The sequence below is a fragment of the Oncorhynchus keta genome, chromosome 20 (genome assembly GCF_023373465.1).
Source record: "Oncorhynchus keta strain PuntledgeMale-10-30-2019 chromosome 20, Oket_V2, whole genome shotgun sequence".
NCBI classification, from domain to species: domain Eukaryota; kingdom Metazoa; phylum Chordata; class Actinopteri; order Salmoniformes; family Salmonidae; genus Oncorhynchus; species Oncorhynchus keta.
The window spans coordinates 40,736,665-40,758,960 of record NC_068440.1 but is presented as its reverse complement, the minus strand read 5'-3'; the positions used below and the strand labels follow the sequence as shown (position 1 = coordinate 40,758,960).

Sequence of the window (22,296 nt, the reverse complement as noted above, 5' to 3'; positions counted from 1 at the left end):
AGTCCAGCCTGGGTACCAGTCCAGCCTGGGTATCAGTCCAGCCTGGGTACCAGTCCAGCCTGGGTATCAGTCCATCCTGGGTATCAGTCCAGCCTGGGTACCATTCCAGCCTGGGTATCAGTCCAGCCTGGGTACCAGTCCAGCCTGGGTATCAGTCCATCCTGGGTATCAGTCCAGCCTGGGTACCAGTCCAGCCTGGGTATCAGTCCATCCTGGGTATCAGTCCAGCCTGGGTACCAGTCCAGCCTGGGTATCAGTCCAGCCTGGGTATCAGTCCAGCATAGGTACCAGTCCAGCATGGGTACCAGTCCAGCATGGGTACCAGTCCAGCATGGGTACCAGTCCAGCCTGGGTATCAGTCCAGCCTGGGTACCAGTCCAGCCTGGGTATCAGTCTAGCAAGGTATCAGTCTAGCATGGGTACCAGTCCAGCATGGGTACCAGTCCAGCCTGGGTATCAGTCCAGCCTGGGTACCAGTCCAGCCTGGGTATCAGTCTAGCAAGGTATCAGTCTAGCATGGGTACCAGTCCAGCATGGGTACCAGTCCAAGACTTGACATTCAGGTCAATTTGATAGTTTGATAGTGGCACACTGGGCCAGTACCAAGTGAAAATTACTGGCCCTCTCCAAGATCACAGGAAAGCAAGTTCTGCATGTACAATTTAAATCATGGGGGATTTCATGTTTTGTTATCAATCTGGGAAAGTACCTTATATTATAGCCAACCATAAAATCTGATATTAACACAGATTGTATGATGACATATAGAGTATATTATATGGACTATATTAAACAATTGACAATATAATATTCCTCACCAGAAATTAGGCCAATAGCACATTGATGGAAAGCAATATCTTTAGGGCCTGTACATGGTCCATTAATCAGGCAGGGGTGCTATATTAGCCATAAGCATTATCACCTGTCTGATGCAGCACGGTGGCCACATGGCTGAAGCATTATCACCTGTAGCCTGATGCAGCACAGTGGCTACATGGCTGAAGCATTATCACCTGTCTGATGCAGCATGGTGGCTACATGGCTGAAGCATTATCACCTGTAGCCTGATGCAGCACAGTGGCTACATGGCTGAAGCATTATCACCTGTCTGATGCAGCACAGTGGCTACATGGCTGAAGCATTATCACCTGTAGCCTGATGCAGCACAGTGGCTACATGGCTGAAGCATTATCACCTGTCTGATGCAGCATGGCGGCCACATGGCTGAAGCATTATCACCTGAGCCTGATGCAGCACGGTGGCCACATGGCTGAAGCATTATCACCTGTAGCCTGTTGCAGCATGGTGGCCACATGGCTGAAGCATTATCACCTGTCTGATGCAGCATGGTGGCTACATGGCTGAAGCATTATCACCTGTCTGATGCAGCATGGTGGCTACATGGCTGAAGCATTATCACCTTCCTGATGCAGCATGGTGGCCACATGGCTGAAGCATTATCACCTGTCTGATACAGCATGGTGGCCACATGGCAGAAGCATTATCACCTGTCTGATGCAGCACGGTGGCCACATGGCTGAAGCAGTATCACCTGTAGCCTGAGGCAGCACAGTGGCTACATGGCTGAAGCATTATCACCTGTAGCCTGAGGCAGCACAGTGGCTACATGGCTGAAGCATTATCACCTGTAGCCTGAGGCAGCACAGTGGCTACATGGCTGAAGCATTATCGCCTGTAGCCTGATGCAGCACGGTGGCTACATGGCTGAAGCATTATCACCTGTCTGATGCAGCACGGTGGCCACATGGCTGAAGCATTATCACCTGTCTGATGCAGCATGGTGGCCACATGGCTGAAGCATTATCACCTGTAGCCTGATGCAGCACGGTGGCTACATGGCTGAAGCATTATCACCTGTAGCCTGAGGCAGCACAGTGGCTACATGGCTGAAGCATTATCACCTGTAGCCTGATGCAGCACGGTGGCCACATGGCTGAAGCATTATCACCTGTAGCCTGATGCAGCATGGTGGCTACATGGCTGAAGCATTATCACCTGCAGCCTGATGCAGCATGGTGGCCACATGGCTGAAGCATTATCACCTGTCTGATGCAGCATGGTGGCCACATGGCTGAAGCATTATCACCTGTCTGATGCTACATGGCTGAAGCATTATCACCTGTAGCCTGATGCAGCATGGTGGCCACATGGCTGAAGCATTATCACCTGTCTGATGCAGCATGGTGGCCACATGGCTGAAGCATTATCACCTGTCTGATACAGCACGGTGGCTACATGGCTGAAGCATTATCACCTGTCTGATGCAGCATGGTGGCCACATGGCTGAAGCATTATCACCTGTCTGATGCAGCATGGCGGCCAGATGGCTGAAGCATTGTCACCTGTCTGATGCAGCATGGCGGCCACATGGCTGAAGCATTATCACCTGTCTGATGCAGCACGGTGGCCACATGGCTGAAGCATTATCACCTGTCTGATGCAGCATGGTGGCCACATGGCTGAAGCATTATCACCTGTCTGATGCAGCATGGTGGCTACATGGCTGAAGCATTATCACCTGTCTGATGCAGCATGGCGGCCAGATGGCTGAAGCATTATCACCTGTCTGATGCAGCATGGTGGCCACATGGCTGAAGCATTATCACCTGTCTGATGCAGCATGGTGGCCAGATGGCTGAAGCATTATCACCTGTCTGATGCAGCACGGTGGCTACATGGCTGAAGCATTATCACCTGTCTGATGCAGCATGGTGGCCAGATGGCTGAAGCATTGTCACCTGTCTGATGCAGCATGGCGGCCAGATGGCTGAAGCATTGTCACCTGTCTGATGCAGCATGGTGGCCAGATGGCTGAAGCATTATCACCTGTCTGATGCAGCATGGTGGCCAGATGGCTGAAGCATTATCACCTGTCTGATGCAGCACGGTGGCCACATGGCTGAAGCATTGTCACCTGTCTGATGCAGCATGGTGGCCAGATGGCTGAAGCATTATCACCTGTCTGATGCAGCATAGCGGCCAGATGGCTGAAGCATTGTCACCTGTCTGATGCAGCATGGCGGCCAGATGGCTGAAGCATGGTCTGCAGCATGGTGGCATTGCATTATCACCTGTCTGATGCAGCATGGCGGCCAGATGGCTGAAGAATGGAGTCACCTGTCTGATGCAGCATCGGTGGCCAGGATGGCTGAAGCATTATCACCTAGATGGCATGATGCAGGGGGGTGGCCAGATGGCTATATTGAAGCATTGTCACCTAAAGTCTGATGCAGCATGGTGGCCAAATGGACTGAACCCCAAGCACCTGTCTGATGGCAAAATGGCTTAGAGGACAACAAACTCCATTGGAGTGGCTGAAGCCCTGACCTCAATCCTATAGACCATTTGTGGGAATAACTGAAAAGGCGTGTGCAGCATGGAGGCCTACATGGCTGAAGCATTATCACCTGTCTGATGCAGCTCTGTCAGGATGGAATTGGAAGCATTGTCACCTGTCTGATGCAGCATGGTGGAAGGCTACCAAATGTTTGCAATTTAAACAATTTAAAGGCAATCACCAAATACAAATTGAGTGTAAACTTCTGACCCACTGGGAATGTGATGAAAGAAATAAAAACTGAAATCATTCTCTCTACTATTATTCTGACATTTCACATTCTTAAAATAAAGTGGTGATCCTCACTGACCTAAGACAGGGACATTTTACTAAGATTAAATGTCAGGAATTGTGAAAAAGTCAGTTTAAATGTATTTGGCTAAGGTGTATGTAAAATTCTGAATTCAAATGGACATGCCGATATTGAACTCTGAATTTTTAGGCTGCCTGTCTGTGTCTGGGTCTGTGGCGTAGCCTACTGAGACGGGTGTATGGTGTAGCCTACTGAGACAGGTGTATGGTGTAGCCTACTGAGACAGGTCTGACCCACTGGGAATGTGGCGTAGTCTACTGAGACGGGTCTGTGGCATAGCCTACTGAAATCATTCTCTCTACTATTATTCTGACGTTTCTGAGACGGGTCTTAAAGCTAAAGACGGGTCTGTGGCTGACCTAAGACAGGGACATTTTACTAAGATTAACTGTCAGGGGTCTGTGAAATGCTGGTTTAAATGTATTGAAGCCAAACGTGAAAGATTGTGAAGGATGAAATACAAATATATATATAATTTCTTTCTATTTCGGGTCTCAAATGGTCATGAGCGGGTCTGTATTGAACTACTGAGACGGGTCTGTGGCGTAGTCTACTGAGACAGGTCTGTGGCTAAGCCTACTGAGACAGGTCTGTGGCGTAGCTACTGAGACAGGTCAGATGGCGTAGCCTACTCACCTGTCTGAGACAGGTCTGTGTGGCGTATGGTAGCCTACTGAGACGGGTCTGTGGCGTAGCCTACTGAGACGGGTCTGTGGCGTAGCCTACTGAGACGGGTGTATCAGCCTGTCTGTGGCAGCTACTGAGATGGGTCTGTGGCGTAGCCTACTGAGACAGGTGCATGGCGTAGCCTAGATGGTGTATGGCGTAGCCTACTGAGACAGGTGTATGGCGTAGTCTACTGAGACAGGGTCTGGCGTAGCCTACTGAGATGGGTGTATGGCACAGGTGTATGTGGGTGTATGGCGTAGCCTACTGAGACAGAGATGTATGGCGTAGCCTACTGAGGGGTGTATGGCGTAGCCTACTGAGACAGGTGTATGGCGTAGCCTACTGAGATGGGTGTATGGCGTAGCCTACTGAGACAGGTGTATGGCGTAGCCTACTGAGATGGGTGTATGGCGTAGCCTACTGAGACAGGTGTATGGCGAGCCTACTGAGAACAGCGTAGCCTACTGAGATGGGTGTATGGCGTAGCCTACTGAGACAGGTCTGTGGCGTAGCCTACTGAGACGGGTGTATGGCGTAGCCTACTGAGACAGGTGTATGGCGTAGCCTACTGAGACAGGTCTGTGGCGTAGCCTACTGAGACAGGTGTATGGCGTAGCCTACTGAGACAGGTGTATGGCGTAGCCTACTGAGACAGGTGTATGGCGTAGCCTACTGAGACGGGTCTGTGGCGTAGCCTACTGAGACGGGTGTATGGCGTAGCCTACTGAGACGGGTGTATGGCGTAGCCTACTGAGACGGGTGTATGGCATAGCCTACTGAGACAGGTGTATGGGGTAGCCAACTGAGACGGGTGTATGGTGTAGCCTACTGAGACGGGTCTGTGGCGTAGCCTACTGAGACGGGTCTGTGGCGTAGTCTACTGAGACGGGTCTGTGGCGTAGCCTACTGAGACAGGTCTGTGGCGTAGTCTACTGAGACAGGTGTATGGCGTAGTCTACTGAGACAGGTGTGTGGCGTAGCCTACTGAGACAGGTGTATGGTGTAGCCTACTGAGACGGGTGTATGGCGTAGCCTACTGAGACGGGTGTATGGTGTAGCCTACTGAGACGGGTGTATGGCGTAGCCTACTGAGACAGGTGTATGGCGTAGCCTACTGAGACAGGTGTATGGCGTAGCCTACTGAGACGGGTGTATGGCGTAGCCTACTGAGACGGGTGTATGGCGTAGCCTACTGAGACAGGTGTATGGCGTAGCCTACTGAGACAGGGCTCACTCGAAACAGAGAGGAAATGCTGGTTGATAACAAGTGTGAAGCATCAAACGTCGGAAAGATTGTGAAGGATGAAATACAAATATATATATAATTTCTTTCTATTTTGGAGTTTGAAAATTGGACCATATGAAAGCTTGATTAATTAGCCCGGTGAGCTCTGCGGTTGTTGCCGGGGCCAGCGGGCAGCCCTGAATGTATTAGCCCTGCAGTATCATTCGCTAATTCAATCCCTGTATTACATACACATCATGTGCCAAAGAAACACCTCCACCTGCTGGAGAAGACATATTTTGGGCCCAGTTATGCCTCTCGCTTCGCCTCATCCTCTCTGGCGTGACTCACACAGGACAGTTAATTACCATAGCTCCCGCCTTCGGCCATTCAGTGTAATTTTCTAAAATGTTGGATCTCTATGGCAAGACGCATCCTTCACCCAAGTTTAGTCAAAACCCGGGCCCATGCTGTCTGAGTTAAAGAATATGACTGAGAATGGACTGACAGGCGGACAGACGGACAGACAGAGATGATCCTCAGTCCCCTCCCTGATTTCATCGTGGGGGACAACAAAGATTAATGGATGCTTAAAGTTTGACTATACACTGGACTTACAGAGATACTGAAATGCATAAACTCTGGTAGAGTACTGAGGTGGTAGAGTATTGAGGTGGTAGAGTACTGAGGTTGTAGAGTATTGAGGCGGTAGAGTACTGAGGTGGTAGAGTATTGAGGTGGTAGAGTACTGAGGTGGTAGAGTATTGAGGTGGTAGAGTACTGAGGTGGTAGAGTATTGAGGCGGTAGAGTACTGAGGTGGTAGAGTATTGAGGTGGTAGAGTACTGAGGTGGTAGAGTACTGAGGTGGTAGCCTACTGAGGTGGTAGAGTATTGAGGTGGTAGAGTACTGAGGTGGTAGAGTACTGAGGTGGTAGAGTACTGAGGTGGTAGAGTATTGAGGTGGTAGAGTACTGAGGTGGTAGAGTACTGAGGTGGTAGATTACTGAGGTTGTAGAGTATTGAGGTTGTAGAGTACTGAGGTGGTAGAGTACTGAGGTGGTAGAGTACTGAGGTGGTAGATTACTGAGGTGGTAGAGTACTGAGGTGGTAGAGTACTGAGGTGGTAGAGTACTGAGGTGGTAGAGTACTGAGGTGGTAGAGTACTGAGGTGGTAGAGTACTGAGGTGGTAGAGTACTGAGGTGGTAGAGTACTGAGGTGGTAGAGTACTGAGGTTGTAGAGTACTGAGGTGGTAGAGTACTGAGGTGGTAGAGTACTGAGGTTGTAGAGTACTGAGGTGGTAGAGTACTGAGGTGGTAGAGTACTGAGGTGGTAGAGTACTGAGGTGGTAGATTACTGAGGTGGTAGAGTACTGAGGTTGTAGAGTACTGAGGTGGTAGATTACTGAGGTGGTAGATTACTGAGGTTGTAGAGTACTGAGGTGGTAGAGTACTGAGGTGGTAGAGTACTGAGGTGGTAGATTACTGAGGGTGTAGAGTACTGAGGTGGTAGAGTACTGAGGTGGTAGAGTACTGAGGTGGTAGATTACTGAGGTGGTAGAGTACTGAGGTGGTAGATTAATGAGGTTGTAGAGTACTGAGGTGGTAGATTACTGAGGTGGTAGAGTACTGAGGTGTAGAGTACTGAGGTGGTAGAGTACTGAGGTGGTAGATTACTGAGGTGGTAGAGTATTGAGGTGTAGATTACTGAGGTGGTAGAGTACTGAGGTGGTAGATTACTGAGGTGGTAGATTACTGAGGTGGTAGATTACTGAGGTGGTAGAGTACTGAGGTGGTAGAGTACTGAGGTGGTAGATTACTGAGGTGGTAGAGTACTGAGGTGGTAGAGTACTGAGGTGGTAGATTACTGAGGTGGTAGATTACTGAGGTGGTAGAGTACTGAGGTGGTAGATTACTGAGGTGGTAGATTACTGAGGTGGTAGAGTACTGAGGTGGTAGAGTACTGAGGTGGTAGAGTACTGAGGTTGTAGATTACTGAGGTGGTAGATTACTGAGGTGGTAGAGTACTGAGGTTGTAGAGTACTGAGGTTGTAGAGTACTGAGGTGGTAGAGTACTGAGGTGGTAGAGTACTGAGGTTTGTAGAGTACTGAGGTGGTAGAGTACTGAGGTGGTAGATTACTGAGGTGGTAGAGTACTGAGGTGGTAGAGTACTGAGGTGGTAGAGTACTGAGGTGGTAGAGTACTGAGGTGGTAGATTACTGAGGTGGTAGATTACTGAGGTGGTAGATTACTGAGGTGGTAGATTACTGAGGTGGTAGAGTACTGAGGTGGTAGAGTACTGAGGTGGTAGATTACTGAGGTTGTAGAGTACTGAGTTGGTAGATTACTGAGGTGGTAGATTACTGAGGTGGTAGAGTACTGAGGTGGTAGATTACTGAGGTTGTAGAGTACTGAGGTGGTAGAGTACTGAGGTGGTAGATTACTGAGGTGGTAGAGTACTGAGGTGGTAGAGTACTGAGGTGGTAGATTAATGAGGTTGTAGTGTACTGAGGTTGTAGAGTACTGAGGTGGTAGAGTACAGGAGGTTGTAGTGTACTGAGGTTGTAGAGTACTGAGGTGGTAGAGTACTGAGGTGGTAGATTACTGAGGTGGTAGATTACTGAGGTGGTAGAGTACTGAGGTGGTAGAGTACTGAGGTGGTAGATTACTGAGGTGGTAGAGTACTGAGGTGGTAGATTACTGAGGTGGTAGATTACTGAGGTGGTAGAGTACTGAGGTGGTAGAGTACTGAGGTGGTAGATTACTGAGGTGGTAGAGTACTGAGGTGGTGGTAGAGTACTGAGGTGGTAGATTACTGAGGTGGTAGATTACTGAGGTGGTAGAGTACTGAGGTGGTAGAGTACTGAGGTGGTAGAGTACTGAGGTGGTAGAGTACTGAGGTGGTAGATTACTGAGGTGGTAGAGTACTGAGGTGGTAGAGTACTGAGGTGGTAGAGTACTGAGGTGGTAGAGTACTGAGGTGGTAGAGTACTGAGGTGGTAGAGTACTGAGGTGGTAGAGTACTGAGGTGGTAGAGTACTGAGGTGGTAGAGTACTGAGGTGGTAGAGTACTGAGGTGGTAGAGTACTGAGGTGGTAGAGTACTGAGGTGGTAGATTACTGAGGTGGTAGATTACTGAGGTTGTAGAGTACTGAGGTGGTAGATTACTGAGGTGGTAGATTACTGAGGTGGTAGAGTACTGAGGTTGTAGAGTACTGAGGTGGTAGAGTACTGAGGTGGTAGATTACTGAGGTGGTAGATTACTGAGGTGGTAGAGTAATGAGGTTGTAGAGTACTGAGGTTGTAGAGTACTGAGGTGGTAGAGTACAGGAGGTTGTAGTGTACTGAGGTTGTAGAGTACTGAGGTGGTAGAGTACTGAGGTGGTAGATTACTGAGGTGTTAGATTACTGAGGTGGTAGATTACTGAGGTGGTAGAGTACTGAGGTGGTAGAGTACTGAGGTGGTAGAGTACTGAGGTGGTAGATTACTGAGGTGGTAGATTACTGAGGTGGTAGATTACTGAGGTGGTAGAGTACTGAGGTTGTAGATTACTGAGGTGGTAGATTACTGAGGTGGTAGAGTACTGAGGTGGTAGAGTACTGAGGTTGTAGAGTACTGAGGTTGTAGAGTACTGAGGTGGTAGAGTACTGAGGTGGTAGAGTACTGAGGTGGTAGAGTACTGAGGTGGTAGAGTACTGAGGTTGTAGAGTACTGAGGTGGTAGATTACTGAGGTGGTAGATTACTGAGGTGGTAGAGTACTGAGGTGGTAGAGTACTGAGGTGGTAGAGTACTGAGGTGGTAGATTACTGAGGTGGTAGATTACTGAGGTGGTAGAGTACTGAGGTGGTAGATTACTGAGGTTGTAGAGTACTGAGGTGGTAGATTACTGAGGTGGTAGATTACTGAGGTGGTAGAGTACTGAGGTTGTAGAGTACTGAGGTGGTAGAGTACTGAGGTGGTAGATTACTGGGGTGGTAGATTACTGAGGTGGTAGATTATTGAGGTGGTAGATTACTGAGGTGGGAGATTGCTGAGGTGGTAGACTACTGAGGTGGTAGAGTACTGAGGTTGTAGAGTACTGAGGTGGTAGAGTACTGAGGTGGTAGAGTACTGAGGTGGTAGATTACTGAGGTGGTAGAGTACTGAGGTGGTAGAGTACTGAGGTGGTAGATTACTGAGGTGGTAGATTACTGAGGTTGTAGAGTACTGAGGTGGTAGATTACTGAGGTGGTAGATTACTGAGGTGGTAGAGTACTGAGGTTGTAGAGTACTGAGGTGGTAGAGTACTGAGGTGGTAGAGTACTGAGGTTGTAGATTACTGAGGTGGTAGATTACTGAGGTGGTAGAGTACTGAGGTTGTAGAGTACTGAGGTTGTAGAGTACTGAGGTGGTAGAGTACTGAGGTTGTAGAGTACTGAGGTTGTAGAGTACTGAGGTGGTAGAGTACTGAGGTGGTAGATTACTGAGGTGGTAGAGTACTGAGGTGGTAGATTACTGAGGTGGTAGAGTACTGAGGTGGTAGAGTACTGAGGTTGTAGAGTACTGAGGTGGTAGAGTACTGAGGTGGTAGAGTACTGAGGTGGTAGATTACTGAGGTGGTAGATTACTGAGGTGGTAGATTACTGAGGTGGTAGAGTACTGAGGTGGTAGAGTACTGAGGTTGTAGAGTACTGAGGTGGTAGAGTACTGAGGTGGTAGAGTACTGAGGTGGTAGATTACTGAGGTTGTAGAGTACTGAGTTGGTAGAGTACTGAGGTGGTAGAGTACTGAGGTGGTAGATTACTGAGGTGGTAGATTACTGAGGTGGTAGATTACTGAGGTGGTAGAGTACTGAGGTGGTAGATTACTGAGGTGGTAGATTACTGAGGTGGTAGATTACTGAGGTGGTAGATTACTGAGGTGGTAGAGTACTGAGGTGGTAGATTACTGAGGTGGTAGATTACTGAGGTGGTAGAGTACTGAGGTGGTAGATTACTGAGGTGGTAGATTACTGAGGTGGTAGAGTACTGAGGTGGTAGAGTACTGAGGTTGTAGAGTACTGAGGTGGTAGAGTACTGGGGTGGTAGATTACTGAGGTGGTAGAGTATTGAGGTGGTAGATTACTGAGGTGGGAGATTGCTGAGGTGGTAGACTACTGAGGTGGTAGAGTACTGAGGTTGTAGAGTACTGAGGTGGTAGAGTACTGAGGTGGTAGAGTACTGAGGTGGTAGATTACTGAGGTGGTAGAGTACTGAGGTGGTAGAGTACTGAGGTGGTAGATTACTGAGGTGGTAGATTACTGAGGTTGTAGAGTACTGAGGTGGTAGATTACTGAGGTGGTAGATTACTGAGGTGGTAGAGTACTGAGGTTGTAGAGTACTGAGGTGGTAGAGTACTGAGGTTGTAGATTACTGAGGTGGTAGATTACTGAGGTGGTAGAGTACTGAGGTACTGAGGTGGTAGAGTACTGAGGTGGTAGATAGTACTGAGGTGGTAGAGTACTGAGGTGGTAGAGTACTGAGGTGGTAGAGTACTGAGGTGGTAGAGTACTGAGGTGGTAGATTACTGAGGTGGTAGAGTACTGAGGTGGTAGATTACTGAGGTGGTAGAGTACTGAGGTGGTAGAGTACTGAGGTGGTAGATTACTGAGGTGGTAGATTACTGAGGTGGTAGATTACTGAGGTGGTAGAGTACTGAGGTTGTAGATTACTGAGGTGGTAGATTACTGAGGTGGTAGAGTACTGAGGTTGTAGAGTACTGAGGTTGTAGAGTACTGAGGTTGTATAGTACTGAGGTGGTAGAGTACTGAGGTTGTAGAGTACTGAGGTTGAGTACTGAGGTGGTAGAGTACTGAGGTTGTAGAGTACTGAGGTGGTAGAGTACTGAGGTGGTAGATTACTGAGGTGGTAGAGTATTGAGGTGGTAGAGTACTGAGGTGGTAGAGTACTGAGGTGGTAGATTACTGAGGTGGTAGATTACTGAGGTGGTAGAGTACTGAGGTGGTAGATTACTGAGGTTGTAGAGTACTGAGGTGGTAGATTACTGAGGTGGTAGATTACTGAGGTGGTAGAGTACTGAGGTTGTAGAGTACTGAGGTGGTAGAGTACTGAGGTTGTAGATTACTGGGGTGGTAGATTACTGAGGTGGTAGAGTATTGAGGTGGTAGATTACTGAGGTGGGAGATTGCTGAGGTGGTAGACTACTGAGGTGGTAGAGTACTGAGGTTGTAGAGTACTGAGGTGGTAGAGTACTGAGGTGGTAGAGTACTGAGGTGGTAGATTACTGAGGTGGTAGAGTACTGAGGTGGTAGAGTACTGAGGTGGTAGATTACTGAGGTGGTAGATTACTGAGGTGTAGAGTACTGAGGTGGTAGATTACTGAGGTGGTAGATTACTGAGGTGGTAGATTACTGAGGTTGTAGAGTACTGAGGTGGTAGAGTACTGAGGTTGTAGAGTACTGAGGTTGTAGATTACTGAGGTGGTAGATTACTGAGGTGGTAGAGTACTGAGGTGGTAGAGTACTGAGGTGATAGTACTGAGGTGGTAGAGTACTGAGGTTGTAGAGTACTGAGGTTGTATAGTACTGAGGTGGTAGAGTACTGAGGTGGTAGATTACTGAGGTGGTAGAGTACTGAGGTGGTAGAGTATTGAGGTGGTAGAGTACTGAGGTGGTAGATTACTGAGGTGGTAGATTACTGAGGTGGTAGATTACTGAGGTGGTAGAGTACTGAGGTGGTAGAGTACTGAGGTTGTAGATTACTGAGGTGGTAGATTACTGAGGTGGTAGAGTACTGAGGTTGTAGAGTACTGAGGTGGTAGAGTACTGAGGTTGTAGAGTACTGAGGTGGTAGAGTACTGAGGTTGTAGAGTACTGAGGTTGTAGAGTACTGAGGTTGTAGAGTACTGAGGTTGTAGAGTACTGAGGTGGTAGAGTACTGAGGTGGTAGAGTATTGAGGTGGTAGAGTACTGAGGTGGTAGAGTACTGAGGTGGTAGATTACTGAGGTGGTAGAGTACTGAGGTGGTAGAGTACTGAGGTGGTAGATTACTGAGGTGGTAGATTACTGAGGTGGTAGAGTACTGAGGTGGTAGAGTACTGAGGTGGTAGAGTACTGAGGTGGTAGATTACTGAGGTGGTAGAGTACTGAGGTGGTAGAGTACTGAGGTGGTAGAGTACTGAGGTGGTAGATTACTGAGGTGGTAGATTACTGAGGTGGTAGATTACTGAGGTGGTAGAGTACTGAGGTGGTAGAGTACTGAGGTGGTAGAGTACTGAGGTGGTAGAGTACTGAGGTGGTAGATTACTGAGGTGGTAGAGTACTGAGGTGGTAGATTACTGAGGTGGTAGATTACTGAGGTGGTAGATTACTGAGGTGGTAGAGTACTGAGGTTGTAGAGTACTGAGGTGGTAGAGTACTGAGGTGGTAGAGTACTGAGGTGGTAGATTACTGAGGTGGTAGAGTACTGAGGTGGTAGAGTACTGAGGTGGTAGATTACTGAGGTGGTAGATTACTGAGGTGGTAGAGTACTGAGGTGGTAGATTACTGAGGTGGTAGATTACTGAGGTGGTAGAGTACTGAGGTGTAGAGTACTGAGGTGGTAGAGTACTGAGGTGGTAGATTACTGAGGTGGTAGATTACTGAGGTGGTAGAGTACTGAGGTGTAGAGTACTGAGGTTGTAGAGTACTGAGGTGGTAGAGTACTGAGGTGTAGAGTACTGAGGTTGTAGAGTACTGAGGTGGTAGAGTACTGAGGTGGTAGATTACTGAGGTGGTAGAGTACTGAGGTGGTAGATTACTGAGGTGGTAGAGTACTGAGGTGGTAGAGTACTGAGGTGGTAGATTACTGAGGTGGTAGAGTACTGAGGTGGTAGAGTATTGAGGTGGTAGATTACTGAGGTGGTAGAGTACTGAGGTGGTAGAGTATTGAGGTGGTAGAGTACTGAGGTGGTAGATTACTGAGGTGGTAGATTACTGAGGTTGTAGAGTACTGAGGTGGTAGAGTACTGAGGTGGTAGATTACTGAGGTGGTAGATTACTGAGGTGGTAGAGTACTGAGGTTGTAGAGTACTGAGGTTGTAGAGTACTGAGGTGGTAGATTACTGAGGTGGTAGAGTACTGAGGTTGTAGAGTACTGAGGTGGTAGAGTACTGAGGTTGTAGATTACTGAGGTGGTAGATTACTGAGGTGGTAGAGTACTGAGGTTGTAGAGTACTGAGTTGTAGAGTACTGAGGTGGTAGAGTACTGAGGTTGTAGAGTACTGAGGTTGTAGAGTACTGAGGTGGTAGAGTACTGAGGTGGTAGATTACTGAGGTGGTAGAGTACTGAGGTGGTAGATTACTGAGGTGGTAGAGTACTGAGGTGGTAGAGTACTGAGGTGGTAGATTACTGAGGTGGTAGATTACTGAGGTGGTAGATTACTGAGGTGGTAGATTACTGAGGTGGTAGAGTACTGAGGTTGTAGATTACTGAGGTGGTAGATTACTGAGGTGGTAGAGTACTGAGGTGGTAGAGTACTGAGGTTGTATAGTACTGAGGTTGTATAGTACTGAGGTGGTAGAGTACTGAGGTTGTAGAGTACTGAGGTTGTAGAGTACTGAGGTGGTAGAGTACTGAGGTGGTAGAGTACTGAGGTGGTAGAGTACTGAGGTGGTAGATTACTGAGGTGGTAGAGTACTGAGGTGGTAGAGTACTGAGGTGGTAGAGTACTGAGGTGGTAGATTACTGAGGTGGTAGATTACTGAGGTGGTAGAGTACTGAGGTGGTAGATTACTGAGGTTGTAGAGTACTGAGGTGGTAGATTACTGAGGTGGTAGATTACTGAGGTGGTAGAGTACTGAGGTTGTAGAGTACTGAGGTGGTAGAGTACTGAGGTTGTAGATTACTGAGGTGGTAGATTACTGAGGTGGTAGAGTATTGAGGTGGTAGATTACTGAGGTGGTAGATTACTGAGGTGGTAGACTACTGGTGGTAGAGTACTGAGGTTGTAGAGTACTGAGGTGGTAGAGTACTGAGGTGGTAGAGTACTGAGGTGGTAGATTACTGAGGTGGTAGAGTACTGAGGTGGTAGAGTACTGAGGTGGTAGATTACTGAGGTGGTAGATTACTGAGGTGGTAGAGTACTGAGGTGGTAGATTACTGAGGTGGTAGATTACTGAGGTGGTAGATTACTGAGGTGGTAGATTACTGAGGTGGTAGAGTACTGAGGTGGTAGAGTACTGAGGTGGTAGAGTACTGAGGTGGTAGATTACTGAGGTGGTAGAGTACTGAGGTGGTAGATTACTGAGGTGGTAGAGTACTGAGGTGGTAGATTACTGAGGTTGTAGAGTACTGAGGTTGTAGAGTACTGAGGTGGTAGAGTACTGAGGTGGTAGATTACTGAGGTGGTAGAGTACTGAGGTGGTAGAGTACTGAGGTGGTAGAGTACTGAGGTGGTAGATTACTGAGGTGGTAGAGTACTGAGGTGGTAGAGTACTGAGGTGGTAGAGTACTGAGGTGGTAGATTACTGAGGTGGTAGATTACTGAGGTGGTAGATTACTGAGGTGGTAGAGTACTGAGGTGGTAGATTACTGAGGTGGTAGAGTACTGAGGTTGTAGAGTACTGAGGTGGTAGAGTACTGAGGTGGTAGATTACTGAGGTGGTAGATTACTGAGGTGGTAGAGTACTGAGGTGGTAGAGTACTGAGGTGGTAGATTACTGAGGTGGTAGATTACTGAGGTGGTAGATTACTGAGGTGGTAGAGTACTGAGGTGGTAGATTACTGAGGTGGTAGATTACTGAGGTGGTAGATTACTGAGGTGGTAGATTACTGAGGTGGTAGAGTACTGAGGTGGTAGAGTACTGAGGTGGTAGATTACTGAGGTGGTAGAGTACTGAGGTGGTAGATTACTGAGGTGGTAGATTACTGAGGTGGTAGAGTACTGAGGTGGTAGAGTACTGAGGTTGGTAGAGTACTGAGGTGGTAGAGTACTGAGGTGGTAGATTACTGAGGTGGTAGAGTACTGAGGTGGTAGATTACTGAGGTGGTAGATTGCTGAGGTGGTAGACTACTGAGGTGGTAGAGTACTGAGGTTGTAGAGTACTGAGGTGGTAGAGTACTGAGGTGGTAGAGTACTGAGGTGGTAGATTACTGAGGTGGTAGAGTACTGAGGTGGTAGAGTACTGAGGTGGTAGATTACTGAGGTGGTAGATTACTGAGGTGGTAGAGTACTGAGGTGGTAGATTACTGAGGTGGTAGATTACTGAGGTGGTAGAGTACTGAGGTTGTAGAGTACTGAGGTGGTAGAGTACTGAGGTTGTAGATTACTGAGGTGGTAGATTACTGAGGTGGTAGAGTACTGAGGTTGTAGAGTACTGAAGTTGTATAGTACTGAGGTGGTAGAGTACTGAGGTTGTAGAGTACTGAGGTTGTATAGTACTGAGGTGGTAGAGTACTGAGGTGGTAGATTACTGAGGTGGTAGAGTACTGAGGTGGTAGATTACTGAGGTGGTAGAGTATTGAGGTGGTAGAGTACTGAGGTGGTAGATTACTGAGGTGGTAGATTACTGAGGTGGTAGATTACTGAGGTGGTAGAGTACTGAGGTTGTAGATTACTGAGGTGGTAGATTACTGAGGTGGTAGAGTACTGAGGTTGTAGAGTACTGAGGTTGTATAGTACTGAGGTTGTATAGTACTGAGGTGGTAGAGTACTGAGGTTGTAGAGTACTGAGGTTGTAGAGTACTGAGGTGGTAGAGTACTGAGGTTGTAGAGTACTGAGGTGGTAGAGTACTGAGGTGGTAGATTACTGAGGTGGTAGAGTACTGAGGTGGTAGAGTACTGAGGTGGTAGAGTACTGAGGTGGTAGATTACTGAGGTGGTAGATTACTGAGGTGGTAGAGTACTGAGGTGGTAGATTAATGAGGTTGTAGAGTACTGAGGTGGTAGATTACTGAGGTGGTAGATTACTGAGGTGGTAGAGTACTGAGGTTGTAGAGTACTGAGGTGGTAGAGTACTGAGGTTGTAGATTACTGGGGTGGTAGATTACTGAGGTGGTAGAGTATTGAGGTGGTAGATTACTGAGGTGGGAGAGATTGCTGAGGTGGTAGACTACTGAGGTGGTAGAGTACTGAGGTTGTAGAGTACTGAGGTGGTAGAGTACTGAGGTGGTAGAGTACTGAGGTGGTAGATTACTGAGGTGGTAGAGTACTGAGGTGGTAGAGTACTGAGGTGGTAGATTACTGAGGTGGTAGATTACTGAGGTTGTAGAGTACTGAGGTGGTAGATTACTGAGGTGGTAGATTACTGAGGTGGTAGATTACTGAGGTGGTAGAGTACTGAGGTGGTAGAGTACTGAGGTTGGTAGAGTACTGAGGTTGTAGATTACTGAGGTGGTAGATTACTGAGGTGGTAGAGTACTGAGGTTGTAGAGTACTGAGGTTGTATAGTACTGAGGTGGTAGAGTACTGAGGTTGTAGAGTACTGAGGTGGTAGAGTACTGAGGTGGTAGAGTACTGAGGTGGTAGATTACTGAGGTGGTAGAGTACTGAGGTGGTAGAGTACTGAGGTGGTAGAGTACTGAGGTGGTAGATTACTGAGGTGGTAGATTACTGAGGTGGTAGATTACTGAGGTGGTAGATTACTGAGGTGGTAGAGTACTGAGGTTGTAGATTACTGAGGTGGTAGATTACTGAGGTGGTAGAGTACTGAGGTTGTAGAGTACTGAGGTTGTATAGTACTGAGGTTGTATAGTACTGAGGTGGTAGAGTACTGAGGTTGTAGAGTACTGAGGTGGTAGAGTACTGAGGTGGTAGAGTACTGAGGTGGTAGAGTACTGAGGTGGTAGAGTACTGAGGTGGTAGAGTACTGAGGTGGTAGAGTACTGAGGTGGTAGATTACTGAGGTGGTAGAGTACTGAGGTGGTAGAGTACTGAGGTGGTAGAGTACTGAGGTGGTAGATTACTGAGGTGGTAGATTACTGAGGTGGTAGAGTACTGAGGTGGTAGAGTACTGAGGTGGTAGAGTACTGAGGTGGTAGAGTACTGAGGTGGTAGATTACTGAGGTGGTAGAGTACTGAGGTGGTAGAGTACTGAGGTGGTAGATTACTGAGGTGGTAGAGTACTGAGGTGGTAGATTACTGAGGTGGTAGATTACTGAGGTGGTAGAGTACTGAGGTGGTAGAGTACTGAGGTTGTAGAGTACTGAGGTGGTAGAGTACTGAGGTGGTAGATTACTGAGGTGGTAGAGTATTGAGGTGGTAGATTACTGAGGTGGGAGATTGCTGAGGTGGTAGACTACTGAGGTGGTAGAGTACTGAGGTTGTAGAGTACTGAGGTGGTAGAGTACTGAGGTGGTAGAGTACTGAGGTGGTAGATTACTGAGGTGGTAGAGTACTGAGGTGGTAGAGTACTGAGGTGGTAGATTACTGAGGTGGTAGATTACTGAGGTTGTAGAGTACTGAGGTGGTAGATTACTGAGGTGGTAGATTACTGAGGTGGTAGAGTACTGAGGTTGTAGAGTACTGAGGTGGTAGAGTACTGAGGTTGTAGATTACTGAGGTGGTAGATTACTGAGGTGGTAGAGTACTGAGGTTGTAGTAGTACTGAGGTGGTAGAGTACTGAGGTGGTAGAGTACTGAGGTGGTAGAGTACTGAGGTGGTAGAGTACTGAGGTGGTAGAGTACTGAGGTGGTAGATTACTGAGGTGGTAGAGTACTGAGGTGGTAGAGTACTGAGGTGGTAGAGTACTGAGGTGGTAGAGTACTGAGGTGGTAGATTACTGAGGTGGTAGAGTACTGAGGTGGTAGAGTACTGAGTGGTAGATTACTGATGTGGTAGATTACTGAGGTTGTAGAGTACTGAGGTGGTAGATTACTGAGGTGGTAGATTACTGAGGTGGTAGATTACTGAGGTGGTAGAGTACTGAGGTGGTAGAGTACTGAGGTTGTAGATTACTGAGGTGGTAGATTACTGAGGTGGTAGAGTACTGAGGTGGTAGAGTACTGAGGTGTAGAGTACTGAGGTGGTAGAGTACTGAGGTTGTAGAGTACTGAGGTGGTAGAGTACTGAGGTGGTAGAGTACTGAGGTGGTAGATTACTGAGGTGGTAGAGTACTGAGGTGGTAGAGTACTGAGGTTGTAGAGTACTGAGGTGGTAGAGTACTGAGGTGGTAGAGTACTGAGGTTGTAGAGTACTGAGGTGGTAGAGTACTGAGGTGGTAGAGTACTGAGGTGGTAGAGTACTGAGGTGGTAGAGTACTGAGGTGGTAGAGTACTGAGGTGGTAGAGTACTGAGGTGGTAGATTACTGAGGTGGTAGATTACTGAGGTTGTAGAGTACTGAGGTGGTAGATTACTGAGGTGGTAGATTACTGAGGTGGTAGATTACTGAGGTGGTAGAGTACTGAGGTGGTAGAGTACTGAGGTTGTAGAGTACTGAGGTGGTAGATTACTGAGGTGGTAGAGTACTGAGGTGGTAGAGTACTGAGGTTGTAGAGTACTGAGGTTGTAGAGTACTGAGGTGGTAGAGTACTGAGGTTGTAGAGTACTGAGGTTGTAGAGTACTGAGGTGGTAGAGTACTGAGGTGGTAGATTACTGAGGTGGTAGAGTACTGAGGTGGTAGATTACTGAGGTGGTAGAGTACTGAGGTGGTAGAGTACTGAGGTGGTAGAGTACTGAGGTGGTAGAGTACTGAGGTGGTAGAGTACTGAGGTGGTAGAGTACTGAGGTGGTAGATTACTGAGGTGGTAGAGTACTGAGGTGGTAGAGTACTGAGGTGGTAGATTACTGAGGTGGTAGAGTACTGAGGTTGTAGAGTACTGAGGTGGTAGAGTACTGAGGTGGTAGGTTGAGGTGGTAGAGTACTGAGGTGGTAGAGTACTGAGGTGGTAGAGTACTGAGGTGGTAGATTACTGAGGTGGTAGATTACTGAGGTGGTAGATTACTGAGGTGGTAGAGTACTGAGGTGGTAGATTACTGAGGTGGTAGATTACTGAGGTGGTAGATTACTGAGGTGGTAGATTACTGAGGTGGTAGAGTACTGAGGTGGTAGAGTACTGAGGTGGTAGAGTACTGAGGTGGTAGAGTACTGAGGTGGTAGATTACTGAGGTGGTAGATTACTGAGGTGGTAGAGTACTGAGGTGGTAGAGTACTGAGGTTGTAGAGTACTGAGGTGGTAGAGTACTGAGGTGGTAGATTACTGAGGTGGTAGATTACTGAGGTGGTAGATTACTGAGGTGGTAGATTACTGAGGTGGTAGAGTACTGAGGTGGTAGAGTACTGAGGTTGTAGAGTACTGAGGTGGTAGAGTACTGAGGTTGTAGAGTACTGAGGTGGTAGATTACTGAGGTGGTAGAGTACTGAGGTTGTAGAGTACTGAGGTGGTAGATTACTGAGGTGGTAGATTACTGAGGTGGTAGAGTACTGAGGTGGTAGAGTACTGAGGTGGTAGATTACTGAGGTGGTAGAGTACTGAGGTGGTAGAGTACTGAGGTGGTAGAGTATTGAGGTGGTAGATTACTGAGGTGGGAGATTGCTGAGGTGGTAGACTACTGAGGTGGTAGAGTACTGAGGTTGTAGAGTACTGAGGTGGTAGAGTACTGAGGTGGTAGAGTACTGAGGTGGTAGATTACTGAGGTGGTAGAGTACTGAGGTGGTAGAGTACTGAGGTGGTAGATTACTGAGGTGGTAGATTACTGAGGTTGTAGAGTACTGAGGTGGTAGATTACTGAGGTGGTAGATTACTGAGGTGGTAGAGTACTGAGGTTGTAGAGTACTGAGGTGGTAGAGTACTGAGGTGGTAGATTACTGAGGTGGTAGATTACTGAGGTGGTAGAGTACTGAGGTTGTAGAGTACTGAGGTTGTATAGTACTGAGGTGGTAGAGTACTGAGGTGGTAGATTACTGAGGTGGTAGAGTACTGAGGTGGTAGAGTACTGAGGTGGTAGATTACTGAGGTGGTAGAGTACTGAGGTGGTAGAGTACTGAGGTGGTAGAGTACTGAGGTGGTAGAGTACTGAGGTGGTAGATTACTGAGGTGGTAGAGTACTGAGGTGGTAGAGTACTGAGGTGGTAGATTAATGAGGTGGTAGTGTACTGAGGTTGTAGAGTACTGAGGTGGTAGATTACTGAGGTGGTAGATTACTGAGGTGGTAGAGTACTGAGGTTGTAGAGTACTGAGGTGGTAGAGTACTGAGGTTGTAGATTACTGAGGTGGTAGATTACTGAGGTGGTAGAGTACTGAGGTTGTAGAGTACTGAGGTGGTAGAGTACTGAGGTGGTAGAGTACTGAGGTGGTAGAGTACTGAGGTTGTAGAGTACTGAGGTGGTAGAGTACTGAGGTGGTAGATTACTGAGGTGGTAGAGTACTGAGGTGGTAGAGTACTGAGGTGTAGAGTACTGAGGTGGTAGAGTACTGAGGTGGTAGAGTACTGAGGTGGTAGAGTACTGAGGTTGTAGAGTACTGAGGTGGTAGAGTACTGAGGTTGTAGAGTACTGAGGTGGTAGATTACTGAGGTTGTAGAGTACTGAGGTGGTAGAGTACTGAGGTGGTAGATTACTGAGGTGGTAGATTACTGAGGTTGTAGAGTACTGAGGTGGTAGATTACTGAGGTGGTAGATTACTGAGGTGGTAGATTACTGAGGTTGTAGAGTACTGAGGTGGTAGAGTACTGAGGTTGTAGAGTACTGAGGTTGTAGATTACTGAGGTGGTAGATTACTGAGGTGGTAAAGTACTGAGGTTGTAGAGTACTGAGGTTGTAGAGTACTGAGGTGGTAGAGTACTGAGGTTGTAGAGTACTGAGGTTGTATAGTACTGAGGTGGTAGAGTACTGAGGTGGTAGATTACTGAGGTGGTAGATTACTGAGGTGGTAGAGTACTGAGGTGGTAGAGTACTGAGGTGGTAGAGTACTGAGGTGGTAGATTACTGAGGTGGTAGAGTACTGAGGTGGTAGAGTACTGAGGTGGTAGATTACTGAGGTGGTAGATTACTGAGGTGGTAGAGTACTGAGGTGGTAGATTACTGAGGTGGTAGATTACTGAGGTGGTAGAGTACTGAGGTTGTAGAGTACTGAGGTGGTAGAGTACTGAGGTTGTAGATTACTGAGGTGGTAGATTACTGAGGTGGTAGAGTACTGAGGTTGTAGAGTACTGAGGTTGTAGAGTACTGAGGTGGTAGAGTACTGAGGTTGTAGAGTACTGAGGTTGTATAGTACTGAGGTGGTAGAGTACTGAGGTGGTAGAGTACTGAGGTGGTAGAGTACTGAGGTTGTAGAGTACTGAGGTGGTAGAGTACTGAGGTGGTAGAGTACTGAGGTGGTAGATTACTGAGGTGGTAGAGTACTGAGGTGGTAGAGTACTGAGGTGGTAGATTACTGAGGTGGTAGATTACTGAGGTGGTAGAGTACTGAGGTGGTAGATTACTGAGGTGGTAGATTACTGAGGTGGTAGAGTACTGAGGTTGTAGAGTACTGAGGTGGTAGAGTACTGAGGTTGTAGATTACTGAGGTGGTAGATTACTGAGGTGGTAGAGTACTGAGGTTGTAGAGTACTGAGGTTGTATAGTACTGAGGTGGTAGAGTACTGAGGTGGTAGAGTACTGAGGTTGTAGAGTACTGAGGTGGTAGAGTACTGAGGTGGTAGATTACTGAGGTGGTAGAGTACTGAGGTGGTAGAGTACTGAGGTGTAGAGTACTGAGGTGGTAGAGTACTGAGGTGGTAGAGTACTGAGGTGGTAGAGTACTGAGGTTGTAGAGTACTGAGGTGGTAGAGT

General features: G+C 47.6%; 1 protein-coding gene and 1 long non-coding RNA gene across 3 annotated transcripts in view; both read left to right on the top strand.

Annotated features, from left to right (window-relative positions):
* LOC127910015 (cytosolic 5'-nucleotidase 1A-like) overlaps positions 1-22,296 on the top strand; it is a 99,202-nt gene that overhangs the window by 51,932 nt on the left and 24,974 nt on the right. The gene's annotated exons all lie outside the window — the stretch shown is intronic.
* Positions 15,699-17,042, top strand: LOC127910016 (uncharacterized). Its single transcript, XR_008073637.1, has 3 exons — positions 15,699-16,017; positions 16,130-16,257; positions 16,965-17,042. It is a non-coding gene; the product is annotated as an uncharacterized LOC127910016 (long non-coding RNA).